This window comes from Phocoena phocoena, chromosome 10, assembly GCF_963924675.1.
Source record: "Phocoena phocoena chromosome 10, mPhoPho1.1, whole genome shotgun sequence".
Taxonomy (NCBI): Eukaryota; Metazoa; Chordata; class Mammalia; order Artiodactyla; family Phocoenidae; genus Phocoena; species Phocoena phocoena.
The window spans coordinates 72,961,217-72,971,507 of NC_089228.1; positions in this window are offsets into that span (position 1 = coordinate 72,961,217).

Sequence of the window (10,291 nt, forward strand, 5' to 3'; positions counted from 1 at the left end):
AGGAGAATTTAATAAGCTGGGGTGAAGTCAAGTGGTGGGGTCAGGGGAGCAGCCACTGCTCAGGAGGATCCACCGCAAAGTACGCATCCAGCATGGCCGCCGCCTCTGCCGCCTCGTAGCCCCACACCTGGACCTGCGAGCCTTCGGCTGCTCCCCGGATCGTGGCCGAGAGCACTGGGAAGGAGGAGGGAGGTGAAGGTGGCTGCCTCCCACACTCCCCCCTCCCCTCCCTTTCCTGTCCCTTTTTGGGTGGGCACTGTGCTCAGACCCCCCCCCCCACGCAAGGAAGGAGCGGAGGGTGGGGTCCTCAGCTGGGGAGGGAGGCAGGGGCGGCCATCCAGGGCTGGGGGTGCTCACTTCGGTCAGACTGCGGGCGGAACAGGCACAGGACTGGCTTACTGCGGGCCACGGCCCGGTCCAGCTCATAGCCTATACCCAGAGAGGGCTGGGCCACTTCTACACAACCACTGGGAAGAAAGAGGAGACCAAGGCTTACTTGGGTTTGTAAGGGAGACATGAGAGTCTGGCTGTAGTGGGGAGGGAGCTCTAGAAAGTCCCTTCTAGGTGGGGAGGCCAGGCGTGTCCAGGGGATCTAAGACCCCAGGGGAGTTTGCAGGCGGGGCGGGGGGGTGGGGGGCGCGCCACTCACCCTCTGCCTGCTGCAGCCAGGCCAGGTCCTGCTCATGGATGAGCCTGTCGCCCCCAGCAGCCTCTTCCCCTGTGGTTGAGGGAAAGCTGGTCAAGGGCCCGCCCTGGTCCTCAGTTCCTCTCCTCTGATGTCGACCCCCTGCCCAGCCCCACCCTGCTCATGGAAGCGGGGAGACAGAAGAGATGAGCTCCAAGGGCCCACCCCACCCAACGCTAAGATTCCATGAAAATGAGTGAGGAAATGAAACAGCCCGAAAGAAAAGTTTACTCCTGTGCAGGGGGATGTGTGATTAGGGCCAGGGGAGTGATACAGATGAGATGAAGGGAAGGAAGGACTAATTCACCGTGGGTCCGTGATTGGGGTGGAGAGAAGGAGGAATCGCATCCCAGGTGGGGGGAAGGCAGGCAGTAGCAAGAGGCTGGCCCCGTGCAGGGAAACTAGGGCCTCATAGGCTCTCAAACTGTGCTGGGTATGAGAACCACCCGAGAACCTGACCAAACTACAAAGACCCAGGTGTCGATGAGCCCAGGCCGACCTCCAGGTGATTCTCATAGCCAGGTAAGTTTGAGAACCAGTGCTGGAATGCAGAGTGTAACCAGTAGGGGTGTTGGCAAGGAAGGCAGGAGAGGCACTGGGGTCACAGGGCAAGGAGCCCAGCTTTCCAGCTTGATTAAAATCCACTAGGAGCACGAGGCTCACAGCCCCCCAGGTCAGAGCAGAATAACTGGAGAACTTCTTCAAAATAGACTTTAAGGCTTTATCCCAGAACCTGCATTTCCACCATGCTCCTGCAGATGACTGCTGAGCACAGTGAAGTTGGAGAGCCACCAGGCAGGGGGGCACAGACCCTGAAACCAAAAAGACTTAAGCTTCAGGGTCCCTGGCTTGCACAGGCCCTTCCAAAAGCCCCAGCGATTGTGATTTGGTCTCTTTAAAGAGGTTGCCCAGAATTGCATTGGGTCCCTCAGATCCTGGATCTGCCCCTGGTGGGGAAAGGGGAAAACACTTAAGGTTTTCTGAGAAGTACAAGAGTTCTGGCACCATTTCTAGAAAGTCAGCCAGATTCCGGGCCAATCACGCCGCAGGAGCAGCACATACTGGTAACAGTCTGATCGGTGGTCGCGGGAGCTGGGGTCTGTCGGGTCTGAGGGAGGGCCGATACCTCGGCCCAAAGAGGGGTAGCAGGAGGGGAAAGCTTTAGTCCTAGGTGGGAGAGAAGATGCCAGCGGGTGAGGCATCTCGCTGAAGCAGCCCGGCCCACTCCCGTTCTGCTCCTCTCTACAAACGCCTCCGGAAAGAGCCCGACAAAGTTTTCCAAAGACCCAAAGGTCAAGATAGTAACTGAATGCGGAGAGTGGGCTCACAGGTCGGACGCACGCGGGCAGCCTTTCCTTATCGGGCAGGGGAGGGGCCCTGCCGGGAGCTTCCCCGCAAGAGAGCGGGCCTGGGCCGCGGAGGCGGACCTGCCCTCGCCCTCCCAGCCGTCCGCGCCCCGCGCCCCGGGAGCCTCACCACCCGCGCCCTGATCGGCGGCCGCCAAGTGCTCGGTGAGCTCCGCCCCAAAGCGCCGCAGCCGCGACACGATCCTCCCGTACAGCTCCCGGTCCTCGCGTCCGCCGGGGATACTCCCGCCGACGTACAGGGTGGGGCGGCCCGGCTCCCCGCGCTCCGGCCGCAGCCGCCGCACTTCCCTCCCCGCGCCAGGGGGCGCCCGCCTACGGCACGTGATGCGGCCAGCCCGCGGGGCTCCGGTGCAGGAGTGTCCACACTTGTGAAATGGAGACGTCAACTGTACCCACGTGTGGGAAGCCACCGCCTCCCGGACTTCTTTAACTCGTCCTGGCAGAAGGCGGGGTCCTCCCGATCTTATACACTGCTCCCCGCCGCCCCCAGGCCACCCGTCTCTGCCAAAGGCAGCTTCATCCTCCCAGCTCCTCAGCTCCCAAAGCTTGGAATCAGCTTTGACTCTTCTCTTTCCATCAAACCCTACCTCCAATCTATCGGCAAACCCTATGGGTGGCTTCTCCTTTCCAAATAAATACAGACTCTGACGCCCACCTGTTGGGGAACCAACCTTGGGTCGCCCCCCGCCCCCCCCCCCCGCGCCCCCAGTAAAGCCTCTCTGCAGACACCTGGTTGTGGTGAAGGAAAGGGCAGAGATTACTGCAGGGCTCCAAGCAAGGAGTTCAGGACAGGAGTGCTCAAAAAACCCAAACTCCCCTTTGGGGTTCAGGAAAGCATTTTTAAAGGCCAGGCGAGGGAGGGGAGTCCCAGGGTAGGAGATTAACTCGAGCACAATTCTCTGATTGGTTGATGGTGAGGTAACGGGCCGTGTCACGGGGGTGGACGTATCAATCCTCAGGTTCCCTTAGGTCTGGGGGCTACGAGCTCATGGTCCTCAGGTAGTTAATTTCTTCCATTTGGTGGTGGTTTGAGCATCTGCCAAACAACTCAGAAAATGTGCAGATACCGTTACCTATAGGTACTTCAGAGAGCAGCGAGAGCAGAGGATATGGGAGAGGGGTCTGTCCCAGGAAGACCACATAAGGTCCTGCGTGGTTACACCTCCACCACCTCTCAGGGTCACCTCACTTCCCTGCTACACAGTCTGGTCTCCAGCAGGGGAACCCTGTGAACATATTTGTTAGGTCATGTCCTCCTCAGCCAAACCCTCCAATGGCTCCCACCTCACTTGGGGTAAAACCCCAAACCCCTGCAGTGGCCCACCAGCCCCACGGGAGCTGGTGACCGCTTACCTCTCTCATCCCAGCTCCATTACTCTCGCTGGGTGTTTTGCAGCCACGTTGCCTTTCTGGCTCTTCCTCAAGCAAGCTGGACATGCTCTTGCCTCCGATCCTTTGCATTCGCTGTTCTCTGGAGCCCTTTTCTCCCAGAGAGCTCCCTGGTCACTCCCTTACCTCCTCCAAGTCTGTTCAGGTCACCTTCCCTGACCACCCTCTTCAATATGGCAGCCTCCCATCCCTATCACCTTCCTGTGCCTTGTCTTTCCTCCTCTCATTACCACAGAACTGATTAATTTTGTTGTATGTCTTTCTACACTCAGTAGAATGTAAGTCCCCAGAAGGGCAGGCATTTTTCTCTGTTTTTTTATCCCTAGCTTCTAAAACTGTGCCTGGCACATAGGAAACACTTATCAACTATTTGTTGAATGAATGAGTGGATTAAATGAGCAGCTGCATTTGATAGCACTTTGTAATCTGCTCAGCCCTAGACTAAGCTAATAGAAGCAGAGTCTGCAGGGAGCCAGGCAAACACACCATGGCTCACTGGTAATAACAATGATTTCTCCCTCATTTTATTTTGAAAATTACACAAATATAGGACAAAAACTTCAAGTGGAATGAGAGAGTACACAGTGGAAAGGGAGACCTGAGACCCCAATCCCATTCCCCAGAGGAGCGCATCATCAGAGGTTTCTTCTGAATTCTTCCTGATTAACTATGAAATACCAAAGCGTGGGGTGACACAGCAGACACAATAACCTTTTTTTTTTTAATGCAAAGACACAAAGAGAAGGCAAAGACATCTTAGGCTATCTCTGTCCTCTGATGGGCCCAGCTCCGAAGGTACATGAACCATGGGGCAAACGTGTGTGCACAGCTGTGCACTAGTGCTCTCAGCACCTTCGCACACACAGCCACAGGTGCATACTTAGGAGGCTGGCCTCAGGTGCCAGAGGCCTTGAGGGGCAACTTCCTTCACTCTCCCTACCCTCGGTCATGCGGTCCTCTGGTTCTCGCCACAGGTGAGGAACACACGTGCACATATAGACACAGAGCACCTTGTTTCTGCCTCGGTGTCTTCAAGAAAATAAGCCGGCCTTTGTCTCCTTAGCTCCCACACTTCTGATGTGCCTAGCATCCCCACCTCAGGCTGAAGGAGAAAGAGGAGAGAGAGATTTTGTCTGTTTCTCTAAATGCGATATAAAGCCCTGCGATTGGTTCTGTGTCCACAGTTGAGTTGGGTGAGGATGCAGAGCCAGCCATGGCTGGCAGCTCAGATCCTTGCCTCAATGCAGAGAGGCCTGAGTTGGAGGGACAGGGCACTAAGTGATGGGTTGGGGGAGCTATGGTGGTGGGCAGGTCAGTGTATCCAACTTGTATAACAGTAAAGGGAGCAGCAGAAGACTATCTATTGCATGATTGTATTTAAGTGAAATGTCCAGAAAGGGCATATTTAGAGATACAGAAAGCAGAGCAGTGGAGGGCTGGGGTGGGAATGGGAACTGACTGCAGGGTAGGGCCCAAGGAAATCTTTTGGGGTAATGGAGATATTCGAAAACTGGACTGTAGTGAAGATTGCACAACTCTATAAATTTACAAAATATTAAATTGTACACTTACAAACGGCAGATTTTATTGACATGTAAGTTATTGCTCATAAAGCTGTTTTAATTAATTATTTTTATAAATTTATTTTATTTTATTTTTGGCTGCGTTGTGTCTTCATTGCTGCACGTGGGCTTTTCTCTGGTTGTGGCGAGTGGGGGCTACTCTTCATTGCGGTGCCTGGGCTTCTCATTGCGGTGGCTTCTCTTGTTGCGGAGCACGGGCTCTAGGCGTGCGGGCTTCCGTAGTTGTGGCACATGGGCTCAGTAGTGGCTCACGGGCTCTAAAGCGCAGGCTCAGTAGTTGTGGCGCACGGGCTTAGTTGCTCCGCGGCATGTGGGATCTTCCCGGATCAGGGCTCGAACCTGTGTCCCCTGCATTGGCAGGCGGATTCCCAACTACTGCACCACCAGGGAAGCCCTAACGCTGTTTTTAAAAAGGCAAAAGTAAAGTACTGAAAATAGTAAGTAGTATCAATATAATGAGATTCAACAATTATCAATTTATGACCAATTTATGATCTTGTTTCACCTACATGCATCTTCAACTTCCTCGCTGTCCTATTGTGATGCAAATTGGCTACGTGTTCAACACTGCCTTCATTCCCTCTGATAATATGTTTTCAAGTATTTTTTTGTTACATTTAAAAATCTGTATGGCTTGACAACTACTTAAGGGGAAGATAAGATTTCTTTCTACTAAGTGTGATACTGTGATGCTTTAGGTATTAAAGCACAGCTAGTTCTTCTTTTCTAGTTTCATATTGGCATTTTAACAGATGGAATTTTATTTTAACAGACGGAAGTAGCGTTTGTTGTAAGGTGTATGTAACCTATGTTAACTTCGTGGTCTGAAGTGTCTAGCTATCAAGCGGATTCTTTAGTAGACCAAATCTTTTGTCACTGAAATGTTCTGAAGCATATACCTTGATGTTTAAAAGAAAAATATTAGTTAAAGCAACTTTTCATCTTCTGGGATCTACTTTTTAAAACGCCTATCCCCTGTAGTTATCAACTGCATGTGCCAGGCCTCTAGAAATTAGTATGTTAAACTGAACCAACTTGATGGGAGTCACTATCCATACATAGGGCTTGTTTTCCAAAGAAAAGTATTGTCTAGAGTAGCAAGATTATAAGCCTACCTAGGCATGTTGTAAAGCTGTTTGAAAAGTAAGTTTTGTGAATGGAAATGTAGTGCTCAGGTCACATCCTCCTTTAAAAGTTGTAACAAATACAGATGAATTAAAAAGAAGTTATGTGAGAAAAAGCAAATTGAAGATCATATTAATTCATTTGTAAATTTTTTTTTTTTTTTTTTTTTTTTTTTTGCTGCGTTGGGTCTTCGTTGCTGCGTGTGGGCTTTTTTCTCTAGTTGCAGCGAGCAGGAGCTACTCTTCCTTGCAGTGTGCAGGCTTCTCACCATGGTGGCTTCTCTTGTTTCGGAGCACGGGCTCTAGGCACGCAGGCTTCAGTAGTTGTGGCACATGGGCTCAGTAGTTGTAGCTCGTGGGCTCTAGAGCGCAGGCTCAGTATGAGTGGCGCACGGGCTTAGTTGCTCCGCAGCATGTGGGATCTTCCCGGGCCAGGGCTCGAACCCGTGTCCCCTGCACTGGCAGGCGGATTCTTAACCACTGTGCCACCAGGGAAGCCCTGCAAATATTTTAATGTCTCTAAAAGATACTCTTTTTTCTTTAAAAAAATATAACGATAAAAAAGAATAAATAAAAAACGATAAAAAAGAATAAATAAAAAAAGAATAAATATAACGATAATACTATTATCAGAGCTGAAAAATTCAGTAAGATTTTCTTACTTGTCATCAAATATTTTATCAGTGTTCAAATTTGAATTGTCTGTTTTTATTGGTATATCCAATTATGTTATAAATGTTATGAATGTTTGTTTACAATTTATATGTTTAAAATCAGGAGCCACGGGACCTCCCTGGTGGCGCAGTGGTTAAGAATCCGCCTGCCAGTGCAGGGGACACGGGTTTGAACCCTGGTCCGGGAAGATCCCACATGTCGCAGAGCAACTAAGCCCGTGCGCCACACATACTGAGCCTGCGCTCTAGAGCCTGCAAGCCACAACTACTGAAGCCCACGCTTCTAGACCCTGTGCTCTGCAACAAGAAAAGCCACCACACCTAGAAGCTCACGCACCACAACAAAAAGAAACCCCCGCTCTCCGCAACTAGAGAAAGCCCACGCGCAGCAATGAAGACCCAACACAGCCAAATAAATAAATAAACAACTTGATTACAACCTATGAGAGACACACCTTGATTCCGGACTCACAGGAACACAACAAATATTAAAAATAAATAAATAAATAATAAAAATAAAATCAGGAGCCACATCAAGTCCACACATTGTGATTGGCTGACATGCCTTTTAAGTCTATTTTAATCAACACGTTCCCCTTGCATATCTTCTCTCCTCCCCTCATCTGTCCTGCAGAGGTTCTTACAGTCTGGAGTTGACTGATGATATACCTGTAGTGCCATTTAAAGTGTTCCTTTGTGCTATAAATTGGAGTTGGATCTAGAGGCGTGACCAGATTCAGGTTCAATCTGGGGCTAGACTATGTCACAGGTGGTGGTGTGTGCTCCCATCACGGGGCACAGAATGTCTGGATGTCTCTCTTGTTTGATGTTAGCAACCATGGATGGTCAATGCCCAGACCCATTCATTCATTCATTCATTCATTGGACACACCAATAAAAATGTCTTAATATTAAAATAAAACTCAACAGCAGAAAGCCACCTTAAGGCAAATGAAGTATAATAAAATACTCTTATAACCACCACTCATGCACGTCAAGAAATAGAGCTTCTCCCACTCAGAAGTTTCCATGTGCCCAAGCCCCATCTCAGCCTCCTCATTCCCTCCAAAAGTAACCACTGCCCATACTTTTACGGTAAGCACAAAAATAAACTTCCTTATGTTTCTTTATGGTTTTATCACCCAATGTGCATCCCTCGTCATATGCTTTAACCTTCTTCATTGTTTTATAGGCCTTTTAAATCTCTTTTAAGCTATAGCTTTGGGGATACATTTTTTAAAGCATGTGTTTTGTGTGAGACACTCAGTGGGCACTCAAAGAACTAAAAAAAAAAGGAGTGAAGAGGAGTCTGAGACTTGAGACTCTGGCTTGGAGAAGGGCCAGAGTTAGCTCAAGAGTAGAAATCAAATCAATGTCATGCAGGGATGTGCGATGAGTGGAGAGATTCAAAGAAAGTAGAAATCAAGCATGGGGGGTATCCCTTCTGGTTTATCCTTGCACTCCAGCCATTAACTCCCAGATCAAATATCACTTCCAGCCAAGAAGGAGTGGCAGGGAGCAGATTTACCCTCCCTTATATTTTGTTTTTTTGTTTTTCAAATGTGACTTTCCTTTCTCAGAATGTTGTAGAGAGAGCAGCGCTGAGATTTTCTGCCCCAATATATACCATACCTAATATATACTATACCCACCTACTCAGGTACATTCTTAGTTTGATTTCCTCCCCATCCCAGCGTCTAGGCTGTTTTCTTGCTGGTGACGTCATTTATGAGGACAATTTTGTGAAAGTGGGGAACATCTGGGGTCCTAGTCCTTGTCTTTCCTGGGTCGGGAATCTATAAAGGCCAAAACAGGAGACTCAACCTTAGTGCTCAGTTTTGTATTTTCTTGTGAATAATTATGAATTTTAAAATTTATTAGAAAATTTAGCAAGTATGAGAAAAGAATGAAGAACAGTATATCAAATATCCTTGTATCCACTATCCAGTTTCATCAAATCTTAAAATTTTGTTATATCTATTTCAGATCCATATATATTATATTATAATATATTATAAATACTATAAATACACTATCTATTGTGTATATAATAGATATGTATGTATATAGTATTGATATCTATGTATAAAAATAACCTAATACCTAAATATATAATATAGTAGATAATATATTATTTATATATATGATAGACTATACACACATATACCTTAGATCATGCTTGTTAGTTATAGTTTTTTTTTTTTTTGCCGTACGCAGGCCTCTCACTGTCGTGGCCTCTCCCCTTGCGGAGCGCAGGCTCCGGACGCGCAGGCTCAGCGGCCATGGCTCACGGTCCCAGCCGCTCCGCAGCATGTGGGATCTTCCCGGACCAGGGCACGAACCCGTGTCCCCTGCATCGGCAGGAGGACTCTCAACCACTGCGCCACCAGGGAAACCCGTTAGTTATAGTTTTATTTTCAAATCTTCTATATCCTTACAATTTTTTTTTTGCTTATTTGATTTATCAATTACTGAGGTAATTTTGTTAAAATCTCCCTTTGACAGTGGATTAAAAAAATTTTTTTCTTGTAATTTTAACTATTTTTACTTTGTATTCTGAGACTAGTAGGTGAGTACAAGTTCAGAATTGTTATATGTTCTTGGTGGTATGCATTTTGTCCTTATGAAGTGACCCACTTTTTTTCCTAATAAATTCTTTTGGACTCATATATTTTTACACCTTTTGTTTCAACCTTTCTGTATTCCAAGTGTGTCTTTAGTAAGCAGCTTATATCTGCATTTTAAAAAAGCCAATGTTCTATTAATCAGTGAACTTCATCAATTTATATTTATTGTGATTACTTATATGTTTGGAAGTTTTTCCTATTATCCTGTTTCATCCTTTATATTTACTATGCTTTTTTCTCACTTCTTTTTGTTTGTCATGCTTTCTCCTATGTGGATTTTTTAAAGTTTGAGATATAATTGACATATAGCATCGTATTAGTTTCAGGTATACAATATAATAATATGATACATGTATGTATTTTGAAATGATCACCACAATAAGTTTAGTTAGCATCCATCACCACACATAGTCACAGATTGTTTTCTTGTGTTGAGAACTTTAAGATCTACTCTCTTAGCAACTTTCAAATATACAGTACAGTATTGTTAATTACCGTCACCATCCCCTGGACTTTATTGTGTTATTACTGGAAGTCTGTACTTTTTGACCACGTCAACCTATTTCGCCTACCCCCACACTCCACTTCTGGCAACTCTCAGTCTGTTCTCTGTATCTGGGAGGTCATTGTTTTTCAGATTTCACATATAAGTGATATGATATAGTATCTGTGTTTTTCTGTCTGACTGATTTCACTTAGCTTAATGCCCTCAGGGTCCATCCACGTTGTTGTGACTGGCTGGATTTCCTTTCTTTACGGCTGAATAATATTCCATTGCATATATATATACACACATCTCCACTGACAGGGCACAAGTGTTCCCTTTTCTCCACGTTCTCACC